Consider the following 20921-nt stretch of genomic DNA (forward strand, 5'->3'; position numbering starts at 1 on the left):
GCTCTGTGGCCAAGAACAGACGTAGCATTTTTGTTCTCCTAACCTCTGAAAACCCTGATCTCATATTTATCACTGAAACATGGTTCTCGACAATTTTAAACCAACTGCACACAAAGCATTCCCCCTGGACTACTCACTCCTCATGCACAACAGTCCCTCTAGAGGAGGCGGAGTAGCCTTCCTACAGAACCCATACATAACCATCACATACCTCGAAACTCAGCCATTCACATCTAACTGCAAATCCCTACTTGCCAAACTCTCCTTCCTGCCCTCACTCTCCCACAGCTTCCTACTTATTTACAGGCCTCCCGGATACGACAGACACTTCGTCAACGCCCTATGTTACTCGCTAGCAGCCTTAATGGTCACACACGGCATTCCCCCTACTGGGGGATTTCAACATCTGGTTTGATGCATCTAACAATCCCATTACTCAACCCCTGGTCGACGGGATCCACACACACCCTTGATGCCATTCGTAGCTCAACCGACCTCATTACCATATCCACCTCTAGACCCCTCATTTGGATAGCAACTCAGCTACCCCCTCTTTCTCCATACACCCCCACCACCTCTCAAGGCAGGCTTGCTCCATCCTTCTCTCACAGTTCAAGAGCTGTAACAAGGACAAAGTTATCCCAGACCTGGTGGAAGCCCTGCTCCTAACCCTTCCCTCACTTCCTTGTGAAAGAAGGATAGCACAGGGGCAACACGCTGGTCTTGGAAGCAAGACCACGCACAGCAGCAAAGGTTTGAATCCTGGATCCGCGCTTAGAAACCAAACTCAGGTATAGTATTAGGTGTAATAAAAAAAAATTCAATAAATAAATAATTACAATAAATTCCATCCCCAGAAAAGAGCCCATACACCTTTAACTCCTGACTCCATGATGCTCTTCTTCCTCCCCCAAGTGGTTCATCCCCCACGTCAACCACTTCCTAGAATGCAAATGGCGACCAATGCCCAACATAACTTCAAAACCGAGATCCCAAAAAATCCTATAATCCTATTACAAAAGAAATCCTCTTACAATAACAGAATGCGACAGTAACAGTAGAGAGCCCCAAAGGATCATCTCTGAATTCCTGAACCCACCATGCACCTCCTCTCAACCTCTCTGCAATTCCCTCTCTGAACACTTCTACAAAACAGCCCTAGAAAGGACAGCCATCAACGCTAAACTACGCTACGCTAAAACCTCACCTCACCGCCCGTCCAATGCCCAATGTTCAAGAATTGACCAATGTGCCCTCTGACCTCGTTCTGCTCTTTGAGCCCATCTCGAATCTGGAGTTTATCAAACTGCTGTCTGACAGCCGACCATCCGGCTCCCCCCTCGGCCCCTGTCCCATCGCACTCCTTAAAGAAATCTTCATCCCAACAACATGTGTAGGGGAACTGGCCAGGTCCATCCTAAATGACTCCATCACCTCAGGTATTTTTCCGGAACCCTTCAAAAATCACATTTCAAACCACTTCTAAAGAAGCCATCCCTTGGCCCACTCCAACCAACAAACTACAGACTCATCTCCAACACCTGGTACTTGGCATAGCACATCGCCCACACTGCATAGTCCCACCTCAACCCCTTCATAGAAACCAACCACCTCCTGGACCCTACACAATCAGGTTTCTGTCCTCTTCAGGGAACAGAATGCACACTAGTCTGCATCTGGGATGACCTTAAAGTCACTGCAGATGCAGAAGGCTGTTCCACACTCATTCCCCTTGACCTCTCAGCAGGCTTTTACACTGTCAACACAGCACCCTCCTTGACAGACTACACCCCCTCGATATCCAAGACTCGGTCTCAACTGGATCACATTGTTCCTCACAAAAAGACATCAAATTACTTATCTCCCCCCTTTCTACTACACTGCACAACCAGTGATCAATGGGGTCCCACAATGCACCTGCCTTTCACCCCTTCTTTTCAACCTCTACATGAGCCACCTGTCTGCGCTCATCCACTCCCAAAACCTCACATGCTAGAACTATGCCGATGACACACAAATCATCCTGAGAATTCCCAAATCAACCTACGCCCCGCACCCTGACCTGGCAACATGCCTGACAGACATTGATCTCTGGATGACGAGTAACCATCTCCTTCTCAAACCAGGAAAAACAGAGATCATGGTGTGTGGGAAAACAACCCTATTCACACAACCGTCACCCTGGCCACCTTCCCTTGGCACTCCCCCCCTCTACCACCTCCTCAGTCAAAAGCTAGGCTGCACAATGGACTCTAACCTAACCCTGCCCCATCACATTGACAATGTATCCAAAATCCTGCCACTTTCACCTCAAGCTACTGAGACAGATCCTCCCTATTCTCATCTACCCCCATAGACAGACAGCAACTATGTCCATTGTTAGTCTAGACTTGACTATGCGAACTCCCCATAGCGAGGTGTACCTGCCTTCCAACTAAACAAACTCCTCTTTGTCCTAGATCGAAGAGTTCAAATTACACCTGCACTTGCACTCTACACTGGCTCCTGGTTGGGCGACGAGCCACTTTCAAAATGATGTACATTACTCACTGAGCCGTGCAGAAAACCGTCCCCAAATATCAATAAGAGAAGATTATGCCCTATCTTCCAAACTGCAACTTAAGGTCAAGCACTGCTTTCCTCCTAGTGGTCCCACCTTCTAAATCAGCCAGGATTGGAGAGTCCGCCTTCTCAAACCTGGCACCAACAATCTGGAACTCTCTGCCCCCCATCAGTTCACAAATGCAAGACTACATGGCATTCTGAAAAGCACCTGGCTCTTCGTCTAAATCGTCTTAAAGGACCCACCAGGCATTTTTGACCCTCTACGAAACCATGCCTCCCGGATAACTAACATCTCCTAGGGAAAGGCCAAGAGCCCACTACAACGGACAGGTAAGAATGCCCAGTACACGGAACCCTGGGCCTTAGAAGCACTTAATGCATGGCTATGTAACACACTTAGAGGTTTGGCAATGTACTGCGCTCTGTAGCTCGATGATGTTCTGGCAAAGTATTGCCCTTGGAAGGGATATGCACTGCACTTAGTTACCTTTAGCCAAACATTGCACCCAGACATCTGCTGCACTTGAAAGACTCAGACATGCACAGCACTTAGGAGGATGGCCAGGTTCAGCGCTTGAGTCTCTGTTTTCTTGGAGGATCCAGCCACGTATTGCAGGAAGTATTTGAAATTTGTCATTGACCTGGACGTATCTGCCACTCCAGAAGCTTATAATTCACGAGCAATACCCAATTAGGTAGACACAGGAATGGTAGACATATCTATAACGACGTGTTCCTGTATTGCACTAAAATGTTTTTCGCATTGTTATTACACTTAGCAGCCCTAGCCATACCCTGACCTAGCATATTCAACATTCCTCTGCACCTGGAAGTTGTTAGCTTCGTACAGCAGATGGCAGAACACTGCATTGCTTGAAGTGCTAGGCCCTGGGAAGGTTCCGGCCATGTACTGAAGATAGAGCTGGGATTCATACTAGACTTAGAGGTTCGTGACACACCAGACGCCTAGTCTGGTGAGCATAGTTAAATCGGTAGCCACAGATAGCTAATCAGTGAGACAGAGGCCTCCAGGGATTTTCACACATACCTCCCAATACTCTGACTCTCCGCTCAGCACCTACAATACTCGAATGCAGCTATCCCCCATGGTTAATTCAGCCTAGCTGCACACACAATTATATACCACCTTGACACTGCAGTGACATTTAGAATGCAACTATCCCCCACGATAAATTTGGCATAGCTACACATATACTACCTGTCACACATAACCTGCACACCAGCATTAGAACACAGCTATCCCCCATGAAAAGTGTGGTCTAGCTGCACACATACCTTGTTCACACATGCACTATTTACTTCTTTGACCATCTCCGCTTACCTGGACTCCGATCCCCAAGATCGTTCAACCTGCAGCGCATTGACACCATACGAATGGTGAAAGGCGCTATACAAATGCCCATAAATATAACATAACATTAATATGCCCCATGAGTACAGAGGGGATGGATTTGTTTGACGTCAATTTTGGAACAGTGTCCGATTACTTTCATTGACAAATTAGATTAGAGAAATTATATATACCTCTAAAGGGAGTGGTTGCTGATTGATACAAGCAGGGACGTCATTTGGGATTGCTACCCCTCCCTTGCTACCCCTAAAAAAAGATGTTTTTAAAATCTTTTTATTTTTTAAATGGAAGCTCCTGGGCTGTGGCTAGCACCATGTAGCTCTTTGGTTCTGAAGTGGCTGATTTTCTTGTTCAGGCCTCTTAAAAAAACAGGGGGTTCCACAAGTGTAACACTTTGAGTGAGCCTACATAAGAAAGAATAGGAATAACAATTAGTGTTTCTGGAAGTATATACAATAATTGCTAGACTCATTAAAGGTTTATTTTAGGCACATTTCATGGGGCGAGTCACTGATTTAGTCTGTTCTGAAATACCTCAAATTCACAATGCATACAAAAACTATATGTATTTTGCTTTTCGCATGTTACAGTTATAGCATTTTTTATTCTGCCGTTGTATCTGTTACAATCATAACAAGACCTTCGATCTCAGTGTCCTCGATCACATGACAAAATGCTTGTTCCTAAAAGCTTGTGTACAGTGTAGACATGTTTGACCATAGCACATCATGTGGCCCATGATTTCACTGTGCCACAACGAATGCTTTGTTGTAACGTGTCTATCTTTCCTATCTCCCTGGCATGCTGTTCAGGATGTTTGTTTGCATGTATAAGGTAAAGGGATTCCGTGTCAGTGAGCTGCTTTCCCTGCACTACTCTAAATTGTTTAATACACAGTTATGAACCCTCCCAATGGTATGTATTTTTCCTACCTTTGAAGCCTGAAAAGTAGATCAACGCAGGCATGACATGTGGACAACTTTGCACCAGACCTGCAGATGAACTGGCCAGCTGTTAAATCTCAGTTACCAGTTTATTGGTATGCACTACAGAGTGTAATTTTCTTTCTGACTTCTGAGGTCTATAAATGAATACTGACACAGGTTGGGTGATATTATGTATATTTGTTCTATGTAAAGCGCTTAAGCATAAGTGCTATGTAATAACACATCCTTATTGTTTGGCCTTGGACGTCTGCTTGCATTTACAGTAATTTGGTAAGATGGGCCTAAACACACTGATATTAACGATACATATGGTGAGTCATTCTTGTATGAACTGTATATGACATTAAAATGATATCGTAACCAGGGTACTTACAAACAATCAAAAAGTAGTCCATAGGGGTCCCTCTGCGAGAACGAACACAGCCCATTGACCTGTTCTTTGGGAAGGTACCCACTCAAGAGTCTGCAGCCACACTTTAGCTCACGGTACCTTTCACAGATGGAAAATATCACCCTAAGTTACCAGGGGAATCTAGACGTGGACCCCTTGCTCACTGTTCTTAGAGAGGCACATCTCCACCTCACTGATGAGCCCCGACTAGACCGAAACATGTGTCTCGGGTTGCTGTTGGTACTCATGTTCAGAGGAGAATTGCCTAGCATTTCGGTGCTGGACTGCCCCTGGGCAAGACAAAGACTGATGTGTAGGGAAATTTCTCCTTTGTGAAAGGGACAGTGAGCTAAAGACATGGTAGAGTCTCTCCCAGGGGCCATCCACCTAAGACCAGGTCAATGGGCTGTGTTCGTGCTGGTAGAGGGACTCCCAGAACCCCCCTTGTTTTGCATATTAAGTAACTTTGGATCTCACCCTAAGTTACCAGGGGAATCCAGACGTGGACCCCTTGCTAATTGTTCTTAGAGAGGCACAGCTCCACCTCACTGATGAGCCCCGACTAGGCCGAAATATGTGTCTGGAGTTGCTGTTGGTTCTCTTGTTCAGAGGAGAATTGCGTAGCATTTTGGTGCTGGATTGCCTCTGGGCAGGACAAAGACTGATGTGCAGGGACATTTCTACTCTGTGAAAGGGACAGTGAGCTAAAGACTTGGTAGAGTCTCTCCCAGGGCCCATCCACCCAAAAACGGGTCAATTTCATATGTTCGTGCTGGTTGAGGGACTCCCAGGACCCCCCTTGTTTTGCATATTAAGTAACTTTGGATCTCACTCTTAGTTACTAGGGGAATCCAGACGTGTACCCCTTGCTCACTGTTCTAAGAGAGGCTTAGCTTCACCTCACTGATGAGCCTCGACTAAGCCGAAATATGTGTCTGGGGTTGCGGTTGGTACTCATGTTCAGAGGAGAATTGCCTAGCATTTCGGTGCTGAACTGCCCCTGGGCAGGACAAAGACTGATGTGCCGGGAAATGTCTCCTCTGTGAAAGGGACAGTGAGCTAAAGACTTGGTAGAGTCTCTCCCAGGGTCCATCCACCCAAGAACAGGTCAATGGGCTGTGTTCGTTCTGGTAGAGGGACCCTATTACCCCCTTGTTTTGCATATTAAGTAACTTTGGGTCTCACCCTTAGTTACCAGGGGAATCCAGACGTGTACCCCTTGCTCACTGTTCTTAGAGAGGCACAGCACCACCTCACTAATGAGGCCGGACTAGGCTGAAACAAATGTCTGGGGTTGCTGTTGGTACTCCTGTTCAGAGGAGAATTGCCTAGCATTTTGGTGCTGGTCTGCCCCTGGGCAGGACAAAGACTGATGTGCAGGGACATTTCTCCTCTATGAAAGGGACAGTGAGCTAAAGACTTGGTAGAGTCTCTCCCGGGGCCCTCCACCCAAGAACAGGTCAATGTGCTGTGTTCGTGCTGGTAGAGGGACCCTATTACCCCCCTTGTTTTGCATATTAAGTAACTTTGGGTCTCACCCTTAGTTACCAGGGGAATCCAGACGTGGATCCCTTGCTCACTGTTCTTAGAGAGGCACAGCTCCACCTCACTGATGAGGCCCGACTAGGCTGAAACACGTGTCTGGGGTTGCTGTTGGTACTCTTGTTCAGAGGAGAATTGCCTAGCATTTCGGTGCTGGATTGCCTCTGGGCAGGACAAAGACTGATGTGCAGGGAAATTTCTCCTCTGTGAAAGGGACAGTGAGCTAAAGACTTGGTAGAGTCTCTCCCAGGGGCCATCCACCCAAGAACAGGTCAATGGGCTGTTTTCGTGCTGGTAGAGGGACTACCAGAACCCCCTTTGTTTTGCATATGAAGTAACTTTGGGTCTCACCCTTAGTTACCAGGGGAATCCAGACGTGTACCCCTTGCTCACTGTTCTTAGAGAGGCACAGCTCCACCTCACTGATGAGCCCCGACTAGGCCGAAACACGTGTCTGGGGTTGCTGTTGGTATTCTTGTTCGGAGGAGAATTGCCTAGCATTTCGGTGCTGGACTGACCCTGGGCAGGACAAAGACTGATGTGGAGGGAAATTTCTCCTCTGTGAAAGGGACAGCGAACTAAAGACTTGGTAGAGTCTCTCCCAGGGACCATCCACCCAAGCGCAGGTCAATGGGCTGTGTTCGTGCTGGTAGAGGGACCCCATAAACCCCCTTGTTTTGCATATTAAGTAACTTTGGGTCTCACCCTAAGTTACCAGGGGAATCCAGACGTGGACCCCTTGCTCACTGTTCTTAAAGAGGCAGAGCTCCACCTCACTGATAAGGCCCGACTAGGCCGATACACGTGTCTGGGGTTGCTGTTGGCACTCTTGTTCAGAGGAGAATTGCCTAGCATTTCGGTGCTGGACTGCCCCTGACCAGGACAAAGACTGATGTGCTGGGAAATTTCTCCTCTGTGAAAGGGACAGTGAGCTAAAGACTTGGTAGAGTCTCTCCCTGGGGCCATCCACCAAAGAACAGGTCAATGGGCTGTGTCGTGCTGGTAGAGGGACTCCCAGAACCCCCCTTGTTTTGCATACTTATAAACAAAGCTACGTGATGCCATTTCCAGTTTTGTCAAGGGGTGAAAGGTTGTGCTCCATCGCTTTTCGTGGTTACTTCGGGGTAGGGTTAAATGACATCACTTCCTATGATGTCATCAGAGGTCAAGGGTCGTATGATGTCCCTTCTGCTACTGAAGGCAAGCGTCCCCAAACAGCACGATCCTCCCCGCAATGAGAGACAATGAAGGACTCTCCCAAAATGGGAATAAGGCCAAGACAGAGTGCGGGTGAGCGTAAATGGGAGTTTATCAATCAGAATAGGGCATGCAAAGAACTCTGCAAACTCCGAGAGCGCTCTGTCTGACAATAGCAAAGACAGGCGTATATATTTACAAAAAACGTCATCAAAACCTACATACTATAGGGGGCACAAATTCATGGGGATTGGGTGGCGACGACTAACTATAGGTGCTGCTGTGATGTGGTTGGCTTTGGCTGGAAGACGTCATTGGGCTGCCTCGTGGGTTGGGCTGGGCCTGGTCGGGTGGCGGAGTTCATCCGGGCGGTGTTGTGGGGCCATCGTGGCCAGTGGCAGAGATGAATGCCTCTTCCTGACTTATTAGCCCTATGCCATGCACACCGCAGTCATTCAAGCAGTTTTAGTGTTATCTTCTTCAGTAAATCTTACAATAGGTTATGCAATAGGTTAATACAACACAGGAGGAATGCACCTTGTGAGGGGACTGGAGGCAATACGTCAGGGCATGGTTACCAGTGTCCTGTTGACCGGGGCCATAGGTCGAGGGGCTAAGCTTCAGGGCCTGGCACGGGCGGTACATGTCTTTCTGCCTTGTTAGAAGTTGTTATGGATGTTCCGCTGTGTGTTGTCAAAGTGTTGGGTGTCTTTATTGCACATGGCCATAAGTCTGAGGTGGTCCGGTGGGTTGTGAGGTTTACGGGGGGGCGCGTACGTTCAGGCAGAGGTTTACTGCTGTGCTGTAAATAATGCAGGTGGCGGGTGGTGGCCTTGGGTGCTACAGTGGGGATTACAAATCTTTGAAGCGGCTCCAGTCTGGTTGGGGGAGGTAAAGCAGCGCGGCGCGGTCTCTGCTCTCATGCCTTTGGCAGCCCTCACAGGGTGGGAGGGGGAATGGCCTTGCAAGTATTTCACAAAGGTATCTCCCTCGTGTGTTGCTGAGTTAGGTATAAACATCAAACATTTGAACATTCTATAATATTTATTCAAATCCTTTTAGAGCATGCATTTCAACTTTGCTATTTAATTATATGCGTATATACATATACAGTAAGTGAGGTAGTAGTCGGGTTGGTGGAATACATAGGAAATGACTCGCCACGGTACGTGACGGTGGTGGCACATAAGAAGCTTAGACATACATACAAAACAAGTGTATTTCTTGCGCATTCTTCACATGAGTTCCACAGTCTGGTTACATTCGCTTTCTCGTGTATTCTAGCAGCATTAGTTCAGTCATGGCGCGAGCCCATGGGGTGTAACGCGTAACAAATAGATTCTTGGTGCGTTCCTTTATTATTAGCATCCAACTGCAATGGTGTATGCTCATTGTTGCTTATATCATGGGGGCATGATCTTGTTTAATTATACATCTTACAGGCTTTTGTAATATAAGGGATTTTATGAGAGGAACGCATCCTTTGCAAGTAGTTTAAACATTAATATACGAGGATTGTCAGGCCTGTGACGACCATTTTACTGTTCATTTTACTTTGCCTAAGCCTGCTGGCCGGGTCATGCTGGGAGCGATGATACGATACACTGCGGAAGGTGACTGTTACAATGTTAGTGCATTACACTGGCTCATGTCCTTCTGGTTCGTGGGAACGGGCTCGCAGCGGATCTACCAGGGTGCTGCGGCAACAAGGATAACTGAAACCCTCCGAGGGTGGGGGCCGCGCTACCGTGCGCTGAGCTCACACCATTTTTACTGGGCAGAGAATGGTTTTTGGGCCTAACTAAATTTGTGTTGTGATCAATAGATGTGGGCATTCGATACGTGCGGGCAATTAATACGTGCGTGCAATGTCTCCAGTGGGCGTGCCCTCCACCACCTGGGCCCGGGTGGCATGAGGAGACACCCAAGAGAGCCACAGTCCTCACCTGGGGAGAAAGTGCAGGCGAGGGGGGTCGTCTTGGACCAGTCCTCCCCTACATTTCCCCCCTTTCGTTACTTAAGTAACGAATTCTTTAAATCTTCTATCCTCCTACATTCGGCCTCGTCCATCACTGCCTCATCCCATGCCGGAGTTCCCTTGATGGGCATCCATGCCCTGCACACTGCTCTTAAGCTCTCACCTCTCCGGGCATATTCATCTGGAGTACATGTTAGATATATGCACCCACCATCTGCTTCTAAATCTACCCAAACTTCCTCATACCATTCTAGTATACGAGGCTCTTTGATGGTGGTGTGCCACAACTTATCTACAATATCTTTATCGTGGTATATGGGCACCAGCTGGTACCTGGGCGAATTATCTATCCCTGTTTGTACTTGTGCTTCTTGCATTGTTTTTATTGTACCGTGTGAGTTGCCCATTGTCACTGGTACTGCGTTGGCACAGACTCGAAGACCCACCTGGCACAGGCAAAAAAGTAGAAGGAGGAACACAACAGCTGGTATTAAAAATTTCACAGTTGTTCCAAGCCATGAGGGAACCCAGGAGAAGATGTTGTCAAACCAGGTGCTCGCTTCTGCTCCACCTTCCATTTTCATTTTTTCTCCTAGGTTGTGGACTGCTTCTATTACATGGGACAGGGAGCCATTCTCTGCGTCTTCGGAAGGTACGAAAGTGCAGCAGGCACTTCCTATTTTTCGGCAAACACCACCGTCCATCGCTGTCAACAGGTCCAGGACATACCTGTTCTGCATTGTCATTAGTCGTAAAGCTCTTAGTTCGACTCTGATGATATTGAACCCTTCTTCAGTGTCGTTTGCCAGCTGAATCAGTTCCCAGCGTGTTATCTGAAGCCATTTTGCATTTGCCCTTGCTTGGACACTTGAGACTAGTGAGGCAAAGAATGTCTCTGCTGAGCTGAATAATCGATATTTGTCTGGGATCTGGGCCAATAGTTCTGATGATGCTTTTGATATGTAATTTGATGCTCGTCTTTTACGGGTCAGCACTTCTCCCTTGCTTCCAGAAGACAGGACATATATTTGTGACTCTGCAGTGGGTTGAGCCACACTCTGCATGCGTTCCGGTGTCCTTTTGCTCCCATCGATGTGGCTTTCTGGTATCACCATTAGTGCCGAGTGTAGAGTGGCCATTGAGCAGCTGCCACTCCATGACTGGGGGAGGTGTAGGTATGCCTGTTTGCCGCACACCCAGTACGTGTCCATGAGGGCCGCAGTCCCTTTCTTTAAGTCTGGGATGGTGAGGGTCTTGTTGCAGTTCTCGTTTGTTCCCATGGGGGTTCTCCCTTCTCCTTTAAAGCACAGTTTATAATCCATTTCGCTCTGTAGTTTGAATGGCTTTTCAATGGCAGTTACCCAAGTTAGCTTCGAAATGTGTTCTCTCCATACTGGTGTACACGTTTCCTCTATCCACTGTAATTTATCCGGCGCCACACCTCTTAGTGCTTCCGCTTTGCACAGCACTTCTTCATCCTTCCGCTTGTTGTCAGAAAAAAGCGTCCCTTCTATCACAAAAAATGGTTCTTTCAAACATACTACTCCTGTCGTCTTTGGGTAACAGGTTTTCTCGTTCTGCAGCATTCGAAAAGTCACTTCGTGTGCCTGGAAGGTGTTCTTAATCCTGCACAGCGTGAGATGAAGGAGACACTGGGCATCCACAATAGGCAACTCTTTGGGTAACAATACTTTGGGTGTACCTGATGCATGGGGGATGAGGGAACAGACATAACAGCTTTCGTTTGTAGTCTGTTTAGCTGTGGCACTCATGTCTGCATACCACTTATTTGTTTGATGGGGGTGTCGTGGGTCTTCCATCTTATCTAGACCTAGCCCATAATACTCATCATACTTCTTCCTCCCTGTTTCTCTCTTTCGTCTGGTGTTCTTGTTACCCATGTACTTCCCACCCCCCTGAGCAGTGGGCAAGGTAGACCCCCCTTTCTCATTCCCGCCCCCCTGGGCCCATTCATCATATAGTATTTCGTGCATTTCTAGTAGTTTGTCGTTTTCTTTTCTGACGCTATCTGGCAGATTGTTTTTTGGAATGTGGGCAAGGTGGGCAAGTTTGCTGGTGGGGGTGTCATACAACCATGATATGGCAGACGGGTTTCGATCGTTGAGACTATGGGCATTGTAACTCGATACCCCTGGTGGAGATACTGTGTTGCTCTGCATTTCACCATGTGGCTTTTCTCTTTGTGTGGTCACAACACTTGATGGTGTGGTATGATACCCCCAGACAAGTTTAGTTCCGTCCCATATCAAGAAATCACCTTCCCTGGTATTGACATCTGCAGTTATATTGGGCCCGGTGGTACTGTTAATTGGTCCAGTAGTGTTATTACTCCCTCCCCCCTCGTACATCTCGATAGAGATGAACGCTATAAACCAATATGTAACCAAGCCAAACAGTATCATAAAAAACAATGTGATGCATACTGATAATCCACACTCATACTAATATCTACATCTTTCATATACTAATTCTCTCATTCTACTAATTCTATCCGTTGCAGGCTGCCCGTTAGATGCCATGGAAGCTCCTGTTTGAAATATAAAAGTGCATTAAGTGCATGCATGTAAGCGTTTTGCTGGCACCATCTGTGCCAATACATTTGACGGGGAATGGAAGCGGGTGGGGGTGCGGGGGAGGGGTATTCACAGACAAGGGTACATACAAGTTATAATATTATTATTTCACTAAGTATACATCACTCACCTAGATAAAAAAAAAGAAATCCCACACACACACCCTTCTTTTTTTTTTTTTTTTTTTTTTTTGATATCCTTGTCAGGCATTATTTCATTCAATTCCAGTGCTGACAGTATTCCATTTAGGTCCAGTGTTGACACACACACTCACGCAAGCCGATATTTAGACATCCCACTCATTTGCATCGTTTGCTGTTGTCTGTGCCTCCTCGTTTATCTCCTCGTGTACATTGCTGTATGCTTTTCGTACGTCGGTTAAGTGCACCCAGTATCTCAAACCCTTCACCTTTACTGCTGTGGGCGTGCAAAATATTACTTCGTATGGGCCATGAAATCGTGGTGCATTCCACCGACGCACGAAGCTTCTGACATAAATTGAGTCACCTGGCATTAACTGCAGCTGTTGCTCTGGCTCCGTGACAGATCCTGTTACATTTCCCTCTTCTCTAGTGAAGGGTGGGGACAGTTGCTTTGATATTGCGCGCGGTAGTCTGTGAACTCATCCCCCAATATTGCGGCGCTTCTGTGAGCATCTGAGTGTTCACGCAGTGGAGAGTGTGCTGTGTTCATTCGTCTCCCAGTCACGATCTCGTGTGGGGACAAGTGGTGGTCTTTACTTGGTTGATTTCTCAACTCAAATAGAGCCAGGGGTAGACAGTAAATCCAATTTTTCTTTAATGAGAAGCATAGTTTTGATAATCTGCCCTTTAACAGGCCGTTCATCTTTTCCACTACGCCATTACTTTGTGGATGATAAATCGAACATAATTTATGTTTGATACCCAATAACGTGGTAACTTCCTTGAAATGTTCATTCACAAAGTGAGAGCCGTTGTCTGAGCGTATTACGTCACAAATTCCCCAGCGCGGGAACACTTCCCTTACTAGGAACTTGGCGGCGCTTTTGGCATCAGGTCGCGCACATGGTCCCGCTTCCACCCACCTTGAAAATGGGCACACTACCACGATCATGTACCGCGAGCCATTACACCTTTCCCCCATGTCTGCATAATCTATATGCAGTTCTCTGAAGGGGCCAATGGGTTTGGGAATTGTTCCCCGGAGTGTGCGTAATGTCATTCCTGAGTTGTATATTTGGCATGTTGTACATTCCATTGTCAATCGAGACACGTGTTCCTGGAGACAGGGCACAAACCATTCTTCCTGTATCTCTGCTGCGATGTGCTGCTTAGTGTTGTGTGCGGGGAAGTGTAACTGTTGAAATGCAACTTCTAGCAATTGCAGTGGCATTACCACTTTCCCTGAGTTATTTTGCCGCCATAGTAGATCTGTCCCTGATTGGCTGCATCCCCGTTTTGTCCATGTTAGTTTTTCTTCTGCACTAGCTTCTTCCTGTAATTCTAGTATTTGTGATAGGGACATCATGTTATATCCTTCTGACAGTTCTTTAGTTGTTGTGTTCTTGATCATGAACTCACCGGTGTCGTATTTCTGAAAATAGGAAGCCTCCTTGGCGGCAGCGTCTGCTGCCGCGTTCCCTAAAGACACAACATCTGAGTTGGAGGTATGGGCCTGGCACTTCACTATTGCTACGGCAGTAGGGTTTTGTAGGGCCTCTATTAATTCATTTAACAATTCTGCATGTTGCACTGGTGTTCCATCTGCCCTTCTGAAACCCCTACGGCCCCATCTTGCTAGACCTCCATGTACGGTCGTTGTCATGTAAGCTGAATCTGTGTATATTGTAACCGCACAGCCCTGTGCTGCGTGTAGTGCTTCTATGAGTGCAACCAGTTCTGCTGCCTGTGCAGAGTAATGCGACGGGAGGCGGTACTGTACTAATGTTTCAAACTCACCTTCCTCTAATCTCACTACCGCCATGCCAACGTGTTTTTCTCCCGTGTCCATATCAATTGATGCGGACCCATCCACAAAGTACACTTCCCCCTCGCTGAGAGCGTTTTCACACACCACTGTGCCCTCCCCTCCTTCTCCTGTGTAGGTTGCGCAGTCGTGATTTTGCATATCTTCTACTGTGCACGCTTCTGTAATGAATGTGGCGGGGTTCACTGTTTTACATCTCACTATGTGAATGTTGGCGCTGGACAATATGATTTCGTATGCTGTTGCCCGCTGTGTAGTCAGTGTGCTTTTTGATCTTTCAAGTATTGCAAATAATGAGTGCTCCACAAACAATGTCACAGGGCATCCCATTACTATTGTGGCACTTTTTTCAATCGCAAATGCGGCTGCTGCGAGCGATTGTTCGCACGCGAAATGACCCTGCATCACGGCATCTAAAGTACCACTATAGTAAGCTAGGGGCTTGTGTCCTAAGGATGTCTTTTGTGTCAGCACCGCTGTCATAAGTGTTCCTTTGCAATGGGAAAATAGGTAAAATTCGTTTCCATAATCAGGGTTTGCTAGTACTGGAGCGCTTGAAATTAGTTCTTTCAGTGTTTTGAACGATGTGCGCATTTCTTCTGACCACTTTATTTTTACATTCTCCTGTTGTGCTTCTTTGAGTGCTTGTAGGAGGGGCCTGGTGTATGCTGCATAGTCTAGTATCCATGCTCGGCAATAATTGCACATCCCCAAAAATTTCTGCATATCTTTTACTGTTGTGGGTTCTCCTACTGATCTTATTGCCTCTACCCTGTCGGGAATTATTCTTTTTCCATCTTTCGATATGAGCTGTCCCAGGTATAGGACCTCAGGCAGACAATACTGTAGCTTCTCCTTGTCTACTTTGTATCCTTTGTTGGCCAGTAAAGTCAGGAGCGTTGTTGAATCTTTTCTACACGTTTCTTTGTCTTGCGCACACACCAATAAATCATCCACATACTGAATAATCGTACTCTCTACTGATAGGTTCCCCAAGTCTTCATGCAATATGCGATTGAATATGCTCGGGCTTTCACAGTATCCCTGTGGCAGTCTGCAATGTTCATATCTTTTTCCCCCCAGTGTGAACGCTGTAAGGTATCTGCTCTCTTCAGCCAGAGGTATTGAGAAAAATGCGTTTTTCAAGTCCACCACTGTAAAATGTGATGCTGTTTTTGGGATACTGCATAGTATGGATGCAGGGTTCGGGACTAGAGGGAACTCTTTTTGTATTACATCATTGAGGGGGCGTAAATCCTGTATCATCCGCCAAGATCCCCCCTTTGCTTTTTTGATTGGATAAATACATGTGTTACATGGGGAGTTTGAAGGCACTATTATTCCTTGTACTAGTAGTGCATTTATCGTCTCTTTTATCCCTTCTTCAGCTTCACGGGACAATGGATACTGTTTAACTCTTGGTAAAATAGCTCCTTTTTTTAGGTTTATTCTCACAGGTTGTACTCCATGCAACAGCCCTACATCATGTGGGCCTGTTGTCCATAAATTGTTTGATACAAGCCTCATGTCGTCATCAAAAAACGACGGTGGTGTTCCTACCACCGCCATCAATTGGACGGGGATCTCTCTGGCTTGGATCAAAATGTCACAGGGCATCGCTATTTCCATTACTATCTCACCATCTACTTCTGTGTCTGAGAAGAGATCCTCATCTGTTACCTCGCGTAGGGCAAGGTTGGCGTTTGTACACAGTACGGTGCGCCACTCACATCCTTCTCTGTCCATTCCAATCACAGCGATCCGTTTCGTTGATACCTGCACAGCGTGCAAATCCAACGACACCACTGATCCTGGTGTTGCATTCGGACACACTATGGGGCGGAAGAGAAATTCTGCTGGAATCCTCCAGTCCATGTTTTTTAGCTCTGGGACTATGAGGGCCAAAGTCTTTAGCCCTGCAATAAACATCTCTTCCTGTTGTGGCAGCCCTCGTATTTCCTGTGTGGTTGTGTAGGCTTGCACTACCAACATTGCACGCAAGGGACATATCCCGGGTGTAGAACACACTATTCCTCCTTCGGTAAATGATATGGTCATGTTAAGTTTACTCATAAGATCCCTCCCCAGCAAATTTATCGGGGATTGTTCATAATACAGTAAGGGCACTTTTACAGTTTTGCCCCCTATGGTCACATCCAAAGCTTCTGTGTAAGGAACTTCAATTACAGCCCCAGAGAACCCCTGCGTCTCTAACTTCCTGTTAGATAACGGGAATCGGCCCCCTCTGACACATGATTTCTCCGCTCCCGAATCAACCATGAATATAAATTGCCTGTCTCCTATCTGCGCCCCCACCAATGGTTCCTCTGCTGCACTGTGGGTGGTAGATAGAACTGGACACGCAAGTGTTCTCTGTGGGCTGTCCTATGCGGGGTGTCTCATGGCCCCCCCTTCATTAAATACGTTACCTGAGACCACTGACATGCCGTTATAAGGTGCTGGTGCGGGGGCCCCGTTAGCTGCTGTCGCGAAAGGGTTGCCTGGTGTATATTGCATGCTGTCGTTGTTAGGCATGTTTTGTGGGTGGTTCTGTGTTCTGTATTGGGGTCCCTGTTGCTGGCTCGTGTTACCCTGGCTTGGGTCTCTTAGTTGCTGCTGTCCCATCGGAAGGCCATATGGGCTTCCCGGGTGGGGATGGCCATACTGTTCCACCTCCTGGAACCCGTTGTTTTGTCTACTTCTGCACTCCCTGGAGTAATGTCCCCATCGCCCACAGTTCCAGCAACTCCCCTGGGGGCCCCGGGGACCCTGCCATCCACTTCCTCCCATTCCTCCGTACCCCTGTGGTCCTCCTCCTCTTCTGCTCCTGTACCCACCTCGTCCCCCTCGAGGGGTCCACTCTTGCCACTGCGGACCTCCACCCTGCTCCTGCTCGTTCCACTGCCGCTGTCCTGTTCCCGCCCAATTAGTTGCCATCCTTCCTTGTATTGCTATCAGCCCCTCCTCTTCCTCATCTCCCTCCCTACTGTGTGGGAGCGCGGCTACTGCTGCTGCAACCTTCACTAACTTTGACTGTACTAACTTCGCCTCGTCTGCCAATCTTTTCTGCGCCACCTCCTTCTCCCTCTCCTTTATTCTTTTACAATGGTGTACTATTATGCTTTGAATTTCTGGCCATCCCTTTGCTTCAATACCTGCTATCTTGTCAAGCGCCTTCTGCACTTCCTTTGGGAGCCCTCTTTTTATAATGAAGTAAAATAAAGATGTCGATTGATACCAGGGCGTGCCCGTTTCCGCTCTCCACATCTCTTGGACCCGAAAAATGTAATCCATAGCCTCTTCCCCGTCATTCATTGCACACTGCATCACCGACTGCAAGTCCGGTGTGTCTGGGAATGTTTCGCGTAAGGCATCCCACACCCTGGCACGCACCGTGTTAAAGGATGCCCCATCATGGCGGTCGCAGTCTAACGTTACTCCCGGGAAACCGGCTTTAACCCATACCCTTTCGGCCTGGTCACCTACCGCTGATACCAGTAGACTTTTCACATCTCCTATGGCTAGGGGTACCCCGGCAGTATGTTTCTCAAAGGCGTATATCCACTTGCTTGCCCCTCCTGACAACGGGGGCAATAACTTCAATAAATTGGCCTTATCCATCTGTGCCCATGGGATATAGTTAGGCCTCCCTCCTCCCCTGTGTATCGATGGGAGCTGTAGCCTTCCTTTTGTCGTTCCGTCCGGACCCTGTTGATCTGTTGATGTCCCTAGTGATGCCATTTTTCCCACTCTGTTCCTTAGTCGCCCCGTCCACTCATCGTCCAGGGTTCTCAGCGAACACGTACCTTCCTCCCCTTCGCTTCCCCCTCCTATCGCCATACTCAACCTGTCACTTTCTTCTACCTCGTCCCTTATGTCACACAGCAACTCCTCTCTAATTCCCCCCCGCCTTTCTTCGCTTGCAATATCTCCCTCTCCGGGTCCTACTTCTATTATTCGCGTTGGTTCTTCCTCAATTCTGAACAAAATCTCGCCTTTTTTCCACCCCTCTTCGGGCTTTCTATTTTCACCTAGCGCTCTGGACGTGCGCCCTGATCTAGGTGCATCTAGTGCTGTCCGTTCACATATGTCTTTTATCCTCGAGAGCTCATCCTTTGCTATCGTCAGTCTTGATTCTAAATCATCTGTGAGCTTCTCTATGTCCACCCTATGTGTACCCGCCTGGCCTCGCTCCCTTGTACTTTCATAAGGTGGGGGTGCAGTGGGCCGGTGAGGAGTGGTAGTTGTCGTGGGAGGTACATACGTTGGGTCACTGTATCCTTCTGCGGGTACAGGTTTCTTTAATATCGGGTATAAACTTATTACCTCTACTGGTGGTGTGACACCTGGCAATTCTTTGATATCTTTCTGTAATATCAGTGGATTGTCTGTAGTAGATGGGAGATCAGGATTTGGTGCCGGCGCTTTAGGCGGTGGCACCTCTTCGAATAACCGCCAAAGATCTAATATTTCCCTCCTATTCTGCAGCTGTTTCCCTCGGTACTTCAAGAAAATGCATGTCATCACCATATCTAGAACGCTTTTGTCAAATGACCCTCCCTCTGGCCATATCTGGGGTAGCCCCTCTCCTTTCAGCTCGGTTACCCATTGGTCGTGGTATTTCTTAATCCGCTCTGCGTGCCCTGGAAGGCTTTTACAAATATGTGATAATGGTGTTTCAGGCCCCATCTCTGTGTGCCCTTCTAGTGCTTATGTGTCTCTGTATCTCTGCAACTCCAATGGTACTGTAGTATCGATATTATTTTTTTGTACTCTACTTCACTTCCAGTGTTATGCTCGGTTGGGCTCTCCCTCCCTTAATTGTCCAATACAAAAACTATCTGTACACAATTTCTACTTTGTTCTCTTCGGGGGACACATACAAGAGCAATCCATCATTTATTTTGACACTATCAACCCGGAAATCAAAGGGTACCCACTCACGTCACTGTCTCAGCGTTGCTTCAAAAGGAGTTTTTATCCGGTCACACTTACCATGACCATTTGACAATTATACATGTATAGCCGTTTTACACATTCGCAACAACAAAAGTCGTCCCTTGACACATACGAGGTGCACACACCTCTTGGTAACACTCCGTACACCAGTCACGCTGCCCTCCCTTACCTCCCTAGCCGGCTGTCCCTGTCTATCTTGCTTAGCACATGTGCATATATTTATAGGTTTTAACCTTCTCTCCCCCCTCTAGTAGGACCCTTGTTCTCTTATTTTTCTCCCAAGTTTGTGCTAATTCCGTTGTTATTCTCCCCCTATCCCTAAAGAAAAAGAAAAAGAAGTAGTAGCGATCACTAATATATTCTCAGTGCCCCCTTTTGCTGAACACTTTTATCTTGTATTTCACTTCGTCATATATTCCCAGCACTAGTCAATATAGCACTATGCGGCGCCGCCTTCCACCCCCTTTCGGAGCTAGGTTCCCGTCACTTCTATCTCTTTTTTTTCACCTCGTAATCCTAATGGCCATATGCAAAGAAAAAGAAAGGAAATTTTAGAGTAATCCTTAGTATATCTTCGTACCCCCTTCTCGTTCCCTGTCCTACCCTTCTCTCCCCGCTCCCTTTACAATCGCTCACACTCAGTACTCACGTGCCCGTCTTGAACCGATAGTCTCCGAAACTGGGTCCGTCCAGGCAGTGTCACTGGTAACTCAACGGTCAGCCCCGGCTCCGGCGAGCGGCACTCAAAGGGGATTTTTTTCCAATCGGGATCCCGTACCCTTTCTCATTGAGTGCGCACTTCTTAGTGTACCGGTCGCCGTTGGCGGGCAGCCTCCCGGAGCCGGCTCACCGTGCGTATCCCTTTTCGACCGGAGATTCTCGTGCCAAACGGGGACGGTTATAAGGAGTTTAGGAAGAAATAAAAATCACGCTATCGGGGTCACCACTGAAGGCAAGCGTCCCCAAACAGCACGATCCTCCCCGCAATGAGAGACAATGAAGGACTCTCCCAAAATGGGAATAAGGCCAAGACAGAGTGCGGGTGAGCGTAAATGGGAGTTTATCAATCAGAATAGGGCATGCAAAGAACTCTGCAAACTCCGAGAGCGCTCTGTCTGACAATAGCAAAGACAGGCGTATATATTTACAAAAAACGTCATCAAAACCTACATACTATAGGGGGCACAAATTCATGGGGATTGGGTGGCGACGACTAACTATAGGTGCTGCTGTGATGTGGTTGGCTTTGGCTGGAAGACGTCATTGGGCAGCCTCGTGGGTTGGGCTGGGCCTGGTCGGGTGGCGGAGTTCATCCGGGCGGTGTTGTGGGGCCATCGTGGCCAGTGGCAGAGATGAATGCCTCTTCCTGACTTATTAGCCCTATGCCATGCACACCGCAGTCATTCAA

The sequence above is a fragment of the Ambystoma mexicanum genome, chromosome 1p (assembly GCF_040938575.1).
Source record: "Ambystoma mexicanum isolate Mex_15411 chromosome 1p, UKY_AmexF1_1, whole genome shotgun sequence".
In the NCBI taxonomy this organism is placed as follows: Eukaryota; Metazoa; Chordata; class Amphibia; order Caudata; family Ambystomatidae; genus Ambystoma; species Ambystoma mexicanum.